At 32.5% G+C, this 13,269-nt stretch overlaps 1 pseudogene; it reads left to right on the forward strand.

Moving 5' to 3' along the window:
* Nucleotides 1-695: 695 nt before the first annotated feature.
* LOC114718058 (cytochrome P450 89A2-like) lies at nt 696-2,376 on the forward strand (annotated as a pseudogene).
* Nucleotides 2,377-13,269: the final 10,893 nt, after the last annotated feature.

Here is a 13,269-nt window from a genome sequence, read left to right on the forward strand (position 1 = left end):
TGAGATTACTACAAGAGGCAAGAATCTCAATGCATGGATTGTTCGTCGTTTAATTTCCACGAACTACAATGAAGGGACTCTTCATTAGCAAAATCACGATAAAAAATTTGTACGACAAGGAAGAGGGAGTGAGAAAAGTCTACGTTCTTCCAACTTCGAGGGTATTTGGATTATTTAGATGGAATTTAAAATGTGATTTTAAAAATATTTTACAGTATATGAAATAATATGTAAGAAAAGTTTTCTCGATTTGTATAAAAATATTTTTAATGCTTTTTTTTAATTCCAAACACCCCTAAAAACGTAATTATCACTAATATATTAATATCAACATATATTGTTATAATTTATAGATGGACTATTGGACTCACTATACACAAAAGTGTGGATTCATGCTATATAAATTGTGTACCCGATCTAATGCATGAAAAATATGTTTAATTCTTATAATTTATTAAACAAAATAACTAAATTATTCAGTATTGATATAAATTATTTAAAATAATTATATATTTTTTTGTTTGAAAATAGTATGAGGAGTAAAACATTGTGTCAAATAAAGTAGGGCCACTTATTTTCATTTCCAAATTTTTATAAGACCCAAGGGAAAAGCAATCTCCCACTGTGGGAAGCCGCGAGATCTATAATAGTTAGGCGCAAAAAGGAAGAGCGTGCCTCATCGTCTCTGATCTGAAACATCAATAGTGATCATGGAGGCCTGGGTCATCGGCGTCGTCTCTCTCGTTCTCTGTTTTTTCCATAAGACCACTTCTCACTCTTCTCTTCCCCTCGCTCAAGAAATCACATCGTCTTCCTCCAGGTCCTCTCCCCATTGTTGGCACCCTCTTGTTTCTTCGCATATCTTTCAATAAACTCGAGCCTCTCCTTCTTCGTCTTCATGCCAAGTACGGTCCCATTATCACCTTCCCCATCGGCTTCTTTCCAGCCATTTTCATCGCCGACAGATCCCTCGCCTACCAAGCCCTTGTTCAGAACGGCGCCGTCTTCAGTGACCGTCCCAAAGCCCTCGCCACCAGCAAGATCATCAACAGTCACCAGCACAACATCAGCTCCTCCGGCTACGGCCCCACCTGGCGTGCCCTCCGCCGTAACCTCACCGCCGAAATCCTCCACCCCGCCCGGATCAAGTCCTTCTACGGTACCCGCCGGTGGGTGGCCGACATGCTCGTCCAAAAGCTGAGGGTTCACTGCGAAACCTCCAACCGCATCAAACTCATGGACCATATTCTGCATGCCATCTTCAGCTTGCTGGCTTTCATGTGTTTCGGTGAGAAGCTGTCCGACAAGCAAATCAGCGAGATCGAACGTGTTCAGCGAACTATACTTTTGAGGTACAACAGGTTCCTGATGCTGAACTTCTGGCCGAAAATGGCAAAGATATTGCTGCGAAAACGATGGGATGAGTTCATGCAACTACGGAACGACCAAGCCGACGTGATGGTTCCTCTGATAAGAGCAAGGAAGCTCGTCAAGGAAGAGAGACTGAGCAAAGCAAAAGAGGACGAGAAAGGAGAAGTGATAGTGGCATATGTGGATACTCTGCTGGATTTAGAGTGGCCTGAGGAGAAGCGAAGCTTGAAGAAGATGAAATCGTCAATTTGATCTCGGAGTTTCTGAATGCAGGAACAGACACCACAGCCACATCACTGGAATGGATCATGGCCAACTTGGTGAAGTACCCCACAGCTCCAGCAACGCCTTTACGACGAAATCAAATCTGTGATGGGAGACTCAAAGGAGAGGATGGTCAATGAAGCTTATTTAGGCAAGCTTCCGTATCTGAAGGCCGTGATCCTGGAGGGCTTGAGGCGACACCCTCCTGGTCGAGTTCTGATCCCGCACTCTGTGACGAAGGACGCGGTTCTGAATGATCACTTGGTGCCCAAGAACGGAACTGTGAATTTCATGGTGGCCCAAATGGGTTGGGATCCGAAGGTGTGGGAGGACCCAATGGAGTTCAAGCCAGAGAGATTCCTGAACAGGGAGAAGAATGAGGTGGAGGCGTTTGATTTCACAGGGACGAAGGAGATAAAGATGATGCCGTTTGGGGCGGGAAGGAGGATGTGCCCAGGCAACAACTTGGCCATACTTCATATGGAATATTTTGTGGCCAACTTGATTTGGAATTTCGAGTGGAAATCCCCAGATGGAGATGTTGATTTGACTGAGAAACAGGAATTCACCATGATGATGAAAACTCCATTGCACGTCTCTCTATCCCCGAGATTTTAGGACTGGGCAGGTCTTCTGCAGATCAGTACGTGTCTCTCGCTCTAGAGGGGAGAAAGAGAAAGAGAGAGAAGTAATTTTAAATTTCAAATTCAAGTTTAAAGCTTTTTTGTTTGATCTGCAGATGATCTTAACTGAGAGATGACCTGCGGGCGGGCGTTTTAGATGTTAAGAGCATTGAAAGTAATTACGTGCACTGAAGGGTACAAATTCTTCTATATGTAAAAACAAATTTATGGCTTGCTAGAGTTATACTCTCTAGCTATTTCTGTCAGTGTTTTCTTCTTGTTCATGTTAGTTGTGATATGGAATAAAGAGCTATGTTTGTCACTTGCATTTTATTTTATCATTTGCTGCTTTCACTATTTTGATATTTTAATCCCGTAACTTGACATTTTGGTTCACATCAGCACAAGGTGCTGTTTTTCACTAGAGCAACATAAAGCCCACGATATATGTTTTTGTAGGATAGATAACCATATTTAATACCCCGATGATGTTTCGAACAAAGTTGCTTCCATTAGAACATACTGTGGTGCCACAATGCTCATTCTGATATCTCCTTCGGGTTTTTGGCTGTGAGGGAGTAAGAAGAATGAATGCTGAGACCAAAAAGCTTAATTAGTTATTATTACGCAGAAAGTTAGTCTTACTAGGGAAAATATATATGGCTTTTCAAAATAGCCAATTACTAATAGTTAAGATTCATTTCATCATAATCGACTCATGTTGGCGTACGTGAATAATTACTGTATAGACTTTTTCCAAAATTAGATAGATAAGTACGGACGGTGTGAGATTATAAGCAGAGTCAGATTATAAGCAAAATCAAAGTCACGACCTCCCACCTGTAGAAGAGCATTTATGTCAACTAGGCTAGCTACAGAGCCATTGGTGGATACACTTTCATCGGTTGTCTCTTAAGTAGGTGATTATATTGAAGGGATTCAATGCCAAGGTTCTTAGTAGATGAATTAAATCTGATTCACGAAAGTTTATAAACACAAATACAAGGAAATAAGGAGAAAGCTTTTATATATGGAAGCCATAGAATCATGCAAACTAAGATATTCCACAGAATTTTTATTTTAACATACTTTCAACCACTTCAGCAGGAGAGGTGGTTAAGTTATTAAATTTGTTTGGAAATGAAAAGAAAAATTATCCATATTTAAAAGGATTAATTAGTATCATCTTTGGTTCATGAAATTTCCCCCACTTTTGTTTTGGTCCCTAAAATTCAAAATCAGTAATTTTGGTTTTTAAAATTTGACCCTGTTTTGATTTTGACTTTTGTTTTAGGAATCAAAAGCAGTGTTCTAAAGACTAAAAATCTTTAGACAAATCAAATAAAATCAAATTTTAGAAACCAAAACCACTTATTTCAAATTTGAGGGATGAAAACAAAATAAAGTGAATTTTCAGGATAAAAACTACTAGTTTCAAATTTCAAAGAACAAAATTAAATGGAGGTAATAATATTGAAAGTGTACGTTATTTTAAATCAATTATTATTCAGCTAAAAAACGAAAAAAGAAAATGTTCATTACACGTCAACATATTCATACAACACATGTCATTTCAAATAGGACAATACTTTGCTTAAATTACTTGTATCCATTATGTCAATTCCTTCAGTAACACATAGCCATGTGTTATATTTTTGAAATACCATCATTAAATTATAAATTCACTTGGAAAAAATAAGACAACACATAATTATACATAATTAAATAACTTGACATAATGAATATAAAAAGTATTTTTTTTAATAAAAAATTGGTCGGTCCATGATCTAGGAGCTATGTTGCGACAAAATATAATCAACACGAAAATTAGGACATTTACTATAAATAATATAATTATCTGTTTGTCACACAATTACTCATAAATATGAGACCAAACCCCAAGAGAATATACTGAGAGATAAGGAAAAAGTTTGCTCCAAAAAAGAAAGGAGGAGTTTAAAGAATGATAAGAAAAAATTACTAATATAATTACGTTTGCCATTTAATGAAGAGACAAGCATCAAGAGAAGAGTAGGAGAAACAGCGACACGGAATGTCTCCTGCATATTCTCTCCATTAATTAAAACACAGCGTTTAGGGTGAAAAACAAAACTGGTCAGGTTTTCTTTTTTCCATTCTGGATGCCGTCTATGAATATACTTCAGCTGCTCGTGTTCCTTCATCAGAACGAGAATCTCCTTGGTTTGCCTCCAAAAAACTTCACAAGTGGCATGTGAGAAGAAATCATAGGAGAAAAGGAGGGTTTGTTGGTTTATATTCATCCTTTTTAAGTTTTTGGCTGGTGACTTCTTATAATCTTTTTAACCAGAAAAATAATAAAGAAGGGAACCGTTTTGGTTTCCCTTCTTTCTATACCCACCTCTGTAGTTCACATTTTGTATCATAAATCAAGTTAAAAAGTGATAAAAGCCCCAGAGCCATTCGATGAAATGATAATAATATATATATTTTAGAGGCCGTCCGTTTGGATAAAAAAAATTTGAGAAAATGTCCCGAGAAAGTGCATCAGATCAAACCAAAACGAGGTCTTAGTTAATAATCAAACGGGAATACACAAAATCAACTATCAAGCTCGACCACCTCAAAAATGAATAAATGGCATGTGGAGATAATCAGAACAAAGATCCTCTATTCCAAGAAGTTGTTTCATCTCATCAGCCTTGGAAGAGAACGAATCTCATCGTATCATGTTTCAAAGAATACTACAGTAGACAAGGATGATGAAGAGCCCGAACATTCAGAAATCTCTATCGGATGAAGAGGACCGTGATGGGTGATAGATGAATGAAGAGGCCACTCTATCATGACTAATTACCAATGGTATGAGGACGGCTAGATGGGTGAAGGAAGAGAACCGTAAGCCACTGTGCCGACGACAATGGGGTTGACGGGTGAGGACTGAGGGCAACAATGGAGAGAGAGAGAAAAGATACGGCGGCTAAAATGAAATGGCAATAAACGGTTCAACGTCATTGCATAACGAGGCGGCCCAGATTTTGTTTTTCACCCTAACGCTGCGTTTTAATTAAATGGAGAGAATCTGCAGTGGAGACATTCCGTGCCGGGAGAAACAGCGTTCACGGGGCAGAAGTTTTGGACAAAATTTTGCGGCACAGGGCCTCTCCATTTCTTTTTTCCTCCATTTCCCTCCATTTCCCTAATCCTCACCTTTCATTTAATCTACGGCTAAAAAAACGCAAAGGCGCATGGCATTCATATCTGACATCACACCCTATAAAACTTCTCTTTTCCATTTCTTTTTTTTTTTTTGTGCACTCACTCTCTACTCTCTCCTCCCTTTTAATCTTCTTCTCTGTTCTCTCTCTACATTCTCACTCCATATTATTAATTATAGGTAAAAATTAGAATAATAAAAATTTTACACAAAAAAACAATAAAACTATAAAAAAGTTGCACGACATTCAATTAAGATAGTAGAAAAATCAGTTAAAAGAAGGCGGTATAAAATTGTTGTTTTACTTGTTTTGTTTCTTAAGTTTAGAATAATGACAATTTTTTGCTAGCAAAAAAAAAATAATGACAATTTTTTTAAGATAACAATTTTATTGTTTTTATGGTATTGGCGTGTTGCTCAGAAAAAACAAAGTGGACTAATGCAATATTTCAGAAAGTGATAAATAAATTAATATGTTGTCCTGCACTTTAAAAAATTATACCATTTTATCTCTATTTATAAATCACTTGTATTCCAAACTTGTAAATCAAGAGATGCATTAAATTTATAATTTTTTTTTCACATTTGCCTTATTAAAAAAGGTATTAAAAATATGTTTTATCACCTATTCACTTTATTACTCTTTGTATTTATTAAGTCAATAGGACAACATTAAAAAAATTTATTAATTACTTAATAAGTGACTTATATTTAGGAACAATCTTTTTCTCTACAATTGATTTATAAATAAAAATAGAGTAATAGTGTTTTAAAAAAAGGTTTAAAACCTTTTTATAAATATAAGCTAAAAACCCGCCAGGAGAGAGAGTAAGAGAAAGAAAAAAAAAAAAAGAATAGAGAGAGAAAGCGTGGGGAGGGAGGGAGTTTTATAGGGTGTGATACAAAGGTATTAAATGTCATATGTTTTTGCATTTTTTTAGCCGCAGATTATATAAAGGGTCAAGATTAGAGAAGTGGAGAGAAATGGATGTAAAAGAAATGGAGAGACCCCGCGCCGGAAATTTTGACGTTGCAATTCCGACAGAATGCTTCCTGTGGGCTCAGAAAGAGAAAATTTTGATTGGTATTTTAAATATTTCATAATATTATATATTTTTAATTCTCAAGATTTCTATAGACCTTTTTTTTTTTCCCAATATTTTGTTTGTGCAAGGACTTATATATGTTAAAGATAAATGTTAAAATTTTAAATTGTTATATAGTCCTCCGCATGACTAACAGAAAATTACCTAGTTAATTTCTATTACTAGGTTGCATTGGTGTTTTCCAACTGAAATTCTCATGGAATCTCAATAACGCTTGAATATAAATATTAGTACTAGTTTTTTTAACCTGAATATTTCTTATTTTATATTTATATCAAAATCAATATCAATATAAGCTTTGACACTTAGATAATAAGCGAAAGTATATATTTAGGCTTTTGAATTTATATTAAGCTTCAATTTAATCTTTTAAGCTGATGAAGTGTATTTTCAATTCCTTAATTCATGTTTACACTGTTAATCTTATTAGCAAAAAATGCAGAGTCAATAAATTCATGTTTACATTGTTAATATTAAGGAACATAAAATACGTACTTTATAAATTTAAGGGGCTAAACTGAAGTTTAACATAAATTTAAATGGCTAAATATATAATTTAGCACTTGATAATTTGTAACTACAAAAAAAGGAAATAGATGAAATTTTTTGGTGTGCAATATGAAAATGGGAAAATGACCATAAAATACCTTATGAAAATAAAAAAACAAAAAAGGAACCCAAATAAGTAAAATACCCAAATGGTCATGAGGTATCAATCTGGGATTTTCTTATTTTGCTTAAATGACTAAAATGCCTATTAAGTGAGAGAAAAAGCTGCTGAATATGAAAACACTCTGAACAGAGCAAGATATTGAAGCAATGCATAAAAGATGAAAGCAAAAAAGAGGAAGATAACACTGGAAAGAAGAAAGTGTGAGTCATTTACCTTTTGAAATGCTATTATCTTACTCCTCTGACCATCATCATTTTGTAGACATTTTTCATTTGGGAGGGTTTTGCTTGTGAGTAAGTGGATTTGTAGGAGTAGAAGGAGTGAACGTGTGCATTATGTAAGTGAGTAGAAGTTGATGATGGGGTTTGGGTTCTACATTTTTGTAGCTTCTTCATCGTTAAAGAGGGACAGGTTTGTTGGTGAGGAGGGTTTAGATTGAGTATTTGATGAGGATGAAAGATTGATGTATCAGAAATGAAAAAGTGGTGGTGCAACTTGTTCTTGATCCATTTGTTCAAAATTTTACTAAACAGGTAATGGGATTCATAACTTGTTAGTGAAATTTACCACTCGTTTAATGAGATTTGCAATCTTTTTTCAAGAAATTTGCAATTTGTTTATTTGGAATTATTTTTGATCTATTTGCCCACAATTTTACTAAACATACAACATTAATAACAACTTGTTAAATGAAAGTGACAGTTCTCGTAATGAGTTTTATAACTTTTTCTTAATCTATTTACACACAAATTTTACTAAATATGTAATGAGATTCATAATTTACGTAGTGAAATGTACTACTTAGTTAATGGGATTTGCAACTTGTTTTTAGGGGATTTGCAACTTGTTCACTTGGAACCATTTTTAATCCATTTACTTATAATTTTACTAAACATGTAATGTGAATAACAACTTGCGAAATGAAAGTGTCAGTTCTCGAAACAAGTTTTCCAACTTGTTCGTAATCTATTTGCACACAAATTTTATTAAACATGTTAATGGCATTAACAACTTGCGTAGTGAAATTTATCAATTGCTTAATGAGATTTGTGTAACACCTCACATAATTATATCAATATACGGAACAAAATATTTAATTTAAAAGTCCATACATATTTCTAATACTTCAAACAAGTCATAATTTCAAAATATTTCTAACATAATAACAAAATAAACTATTAAAGTCTTATAGTCATGGCAAATAAAAATATAATATAGCACGTGCTTGAGGAGCACAAAAGCCTTCACGGCTCACACCGTTGGTACCTTCCCTTGATTCCTACTAGATCCTTTGGCCGAAAATTATTAATATAGGGGGTGAGATCAAACGTCTCAGTAACTACTGAAATTCTAACCTATACAAGCAAACCATATATGATAATAAAAAATCTGCTTATATGTCTGTATATATGTGTATATTAAAAATCACGAATTTGATACATTCAATTCAATTTCATTTTTTTAATATGTCCAAAAATAATGCAATATGCTGCCTCCCTTATATCATTGTTCACCCTTATACCGCTGACTGGAGTCATAGGTTAACACATAGTCTGATAGGAACTAATCCATTTTACTGAATTATTCCAAACTCACCGATACTAGAGATATATCTGGCCAAAGATATATAGTTCAAGCTCGAACTATGACTCCCGTTCTTTGTGAATAGGGAGGTGTCACATGTCCCACAACTCCAATGAATTCCCGGCCAAAGGAAAACATGGAAGAAGGGGCTGACAAGTGCCATCCACTATGTACTGAGTGATGGCGTACCACGTGGTAATTTATATCCATGCAATCTCCTTCTATCCTTAACCCAACAATACATGTCATATGCAAATAATGGTACATCATAAATATATTCTCAAATATATTATTAAAATAAGATAGCAATAAAATTCATATACCATTTAATAGCAACTTATAATAATTTCATAGCTATTAATATATTTAAATATTGATCATAATTACTAGCAATAAATCTTAATAAAATCAGGTAACATACCAAAACATTTATTTTAAAAAAAATCATAATATTATATTTCAGTAATATAAAAATTAGTAAATTCACAATATAATCATACACAACTCACATGTACAAGAAAGAATTTTCAGAGTTACCTGGTACTATTTAGCTTACAAATAATTACACAAAGTTTACTTCAAAATTCTCAAGGATCTACAAAATTGCACATAAATATTTATTAATATAAAACTTAAAAGTACTTCAAAACTACTCTAAAATTCTAAGACTACCCTCTAAACCAAAATTACACAAATATATTAAATCTCCCAAATCTAGGCACTTACAATAGATATGATATTATTTTGAAAAATATAATTTACATATAAGGCTATTTAAATTTAACAACTTAAGTAAATATATTTTTATTACCCAAAATCTAAATATTTTATATTAAAATTCTGAATTATTTATCATAGTCTCCTTTAAAATTTTTCCTCAAACCAAACAACTTCTTTTTTAAATTATAAACAAATTGTAGCTTTATCTAATTTCACAAAATTCTCAATTTACAATTTTTCAAGCCTTCAAACATTATTTTAAAAAATATATATTTACTTTTTCAAGATTTAAACCGATTAAAACCTCAATAATATATTAAATAACTCAAATAAATTATTTAACTTAAATTTAATCAGTAAAAACATGCTATATGTCTAAATAACAAGTTTTTCAACTAAAATCTCAATTTAAGATTCTCAAAACAGTCATTGAACAAATATAAACCGATTAAAATTTCTTAATAATGTATCTTTAAATTTTTATAGTCATACATTGTCAAAACTCTATATTTACTTCATATCTAAATGGTAAAATTTTCTCTAAACTTGATAATGAAACTAATAATATAAAGCTCTAAATATATATAAAGTATTCTTAAAGAAAATATGATAAAAAGAAGTAGTTTTGTGTACCTAAATGATATCCAAAACTTGTCCCGTATTCTGCAACTCAGCTCACTCTCTCTTTCTCTACTCCTCACGCACAATGAAGGGAAGATAAAGGTTGCATGTATTTAATATCCTCGCATTTAATTCCCTTCATCAATTTTCTTCTACATATGCCTCATCCTATTCCTTCTGTCAAAAGCCCCTCCCCCTTTGTTTTCTTCTTCATTAATGTTTCTCCATTGTTTTTCAGCTCTTTTTGTACTATTCCTCCCATTTTTTCTACCTCCATCCGTCGTTTCCTCTTTCTTTCCCCTCCCCTTCATTAATACTCTTCCCTCATTTTCTCCATTCTCATTTAATACTTCCCTAAACTTCTTCTCTAAGTCAATTGCCCTCCAACTTTCCACCGATTTCGGTGGAAAGTTGTCTTGTTTTTTTTTATAACTTAATAATAAATCATTATTTTATTTTATTTAATAATTATTTTATTTTTGTACATTACAATTTGCAACTTGTTTATTTGAAACCATTCTTAATCTTAATCTGTTTTTTAAGCATACAATTTTATTGAATATGTAACATAAATAACAACTTGTGAAATGAAAATAACAATTTTTATAACGAGTTTTGCAATCTATTTTTAATCTATTTGCACATAATTTTTCAAAATATGTAATAAGATTTACAACCTACAACAAACAACCATGAATCAAAATTTTAGTTCCCTAACAATCAGTTTTCATCAATATGCATGACATTTGAACATGCACACACTCTTCTTCCATTGACAACTTCAGCATATGATTTCACAACTAGACTATTGGTTTTAACAACATTAACCATAATATTTGCAAGTAATTCTCACACGTAATTGCTGGCCACCACTTTTTCATTTCTGATATGTCAATATTTCATCTTCATCAAATACTCAATCTAAACCCTCCTCACACTACTAGAAAAAAAAACTTTTAACGTCACCAAATAACGACAGTTAATCAGAAAAACGACGTGGAAAAAAAGGTAGTGGTATTTTTGTAAATAAGTTGATTAAGTCATGATTTTTCACTGTGGTTATTAGGAAAACCGCCGTGGAAAGTTTTAAAGTTACCCTACACAGCACGTTCGGTTTCTCTCATTTTCACTTTCATTTCAGTTGCGTCGTGGTCCCCCTTTGTCTCACCACCAAAAAACTTCCATTACCAGCCATTCCCCTCACTCCCCTGCCGTTTAAACTTCTCCATTCAGCTTGTGGTGTCTTGCCACCATCTACCGCCATTTGAATGCTCCTCTTTTCGCATTTGAATCATCTCTATTTTGTGAGTATCCTCTTCTTTCATTCTTTTCAATTTTTCTTGGTTTCTTGAATGTTTTGACTATAAAAATCTGTTGTATTTCAAATGGGTTTGTTAGTTTTACATTGTGGTTGGCTTGTATTGTTGATTTTACATTTTTTTTATGTGCTTGAACCGTTGGTTGGTGGGCATTTGGTGTGAGAAAACCTCAATTCCTTCCTATATACTGTATTAGAAATATGTTTAAATGTTTGAAGTTGATTAGTTTTGAAGTTTTTGATTTTATTTTATAATTTTTTGATATTTATTTCAAATTTTTGGTAGTTTTTTTTGTAATAAATTTGAGAATTTAGTAATAAATAATTTGTTTGGTATTTTGTATTTTTTTTCGTTATAACTTTAATTGATGATAAAGTATTGTTTCAAATTTTATTGCAAATAGATATCATTTGTGTTTCCGTTTTGGATTCAGAAGTTTTAATTTTAAGAATATTTATTTATTGAATTGGCTTGAAATTGAATTTTTATTTTGGTTTTATTTGTTATATTTCTTCAAATTTATCATGTTGAAATATGTTATGAAGAATAGTTTTTTTTTGATTAAAATAATTTTTGTTTAACTATTTCACAAAACTTATATATGTTTGTTTGATTTTTTTATTTATTAACATTTCGTTCATTTACTATATATACTAATTTTTAAGAAATTACTTAATATAATTTTTAAAAATAATTATATATTTTACTTTTTTTATTATAATATATTTAATAAGATAAATAGAGGTTGAGAAAATTTTAATTTTGATTAAAAATTTAGAGTTTTTTTTTCTAATTTGGTGTTTAATTTGTACATAGTTGTTAAGGGAAAATTCTGTCAAATTTTTTATTTTTAAAAAAGAGACATTCCCTTTAATTTGTAATTAAGTGGTAGTCAATTTTAATTTATTAACTAGCATTTAATAATTTTATTATTTCAATATTTGAATTAAGGAATTAGAATTGAGCTTGACAACTATGTTCATTGACTCTGTAGAGAATTAGCAAGGAATATGAGGATGGGGTTGAAAAGTTTCATGAGTTTGCTTAGAGAAATGCCCCTAGTAAAAGAGATGGATTGTACTATTATCCTTGTGTCAAATATTTAAACAATAGTCGACGGAGTATTTTTGAGATCAAAGAGCATCTTATCTGTGATGGGATAAATTTGAGGTATACAAATTGGATATGGCATGGAAAAATTAGAAAGACTACATTGTTTGTAAAGGAGAAGGTTGTGAATGAAGACTTTAGTGATAGAATTTCAGATATGTTTCGTGATATAAGGTCTGAATCCTCTACACAGTTCTCTCCCACTTTTGAAATTTTGTGTAGTGATGCAGAGACGCCTTTATACCCAGGGTGCAAAGATGATTACACAAGGTTGACAACTGTGTTGAAACTGATGAACTTAAAGGCAAGAAATGGTTGGATTGATGCTAGTTTCACGGAATTACTTGAATCGCTAAGTGATATTCTTCCAAAAGGGAATTCACTTTCGAAACGAATAATGAGGCAAAGAAAATTTTGTGTCCGATGAGTTTCAAATATGAGAAGATACATGCGTGTCCTAATGACTGCATATTATTCAGAAATAATTATGAAAGGTTGAATAAGTGTCCTAAATGTAGGACTTCAAGATACAAAGTGAGGAAAGATGATGGTGATTACAATGAGATGACCAAAGGTTCTCTTTTGAAGGTTCTGTGGTATCTTCCAATAATACCATGATTTAGGCATCTATTTGCTAATGCCACAGATGTAAAGAACTTGAGATGGCATTTCGATGAGAAAA

This window comes from Neltuma alba, unplaced genomic scaffold, assembly GCF_004799145.2.
Source record: "Neltuma alba isolate B1F8T4 unplaced genomic scaffold, ASM479914v2 tig00011795_pilon, whole genome shotgun sequence".
In the NCBI taxonomy this organism is placed as follows: Eukaryota; Viridiplantae; Streptophyta; class Magnoliopsida; order Fabales; family Fabaceae; genus Neltuma; species Neltuma alba.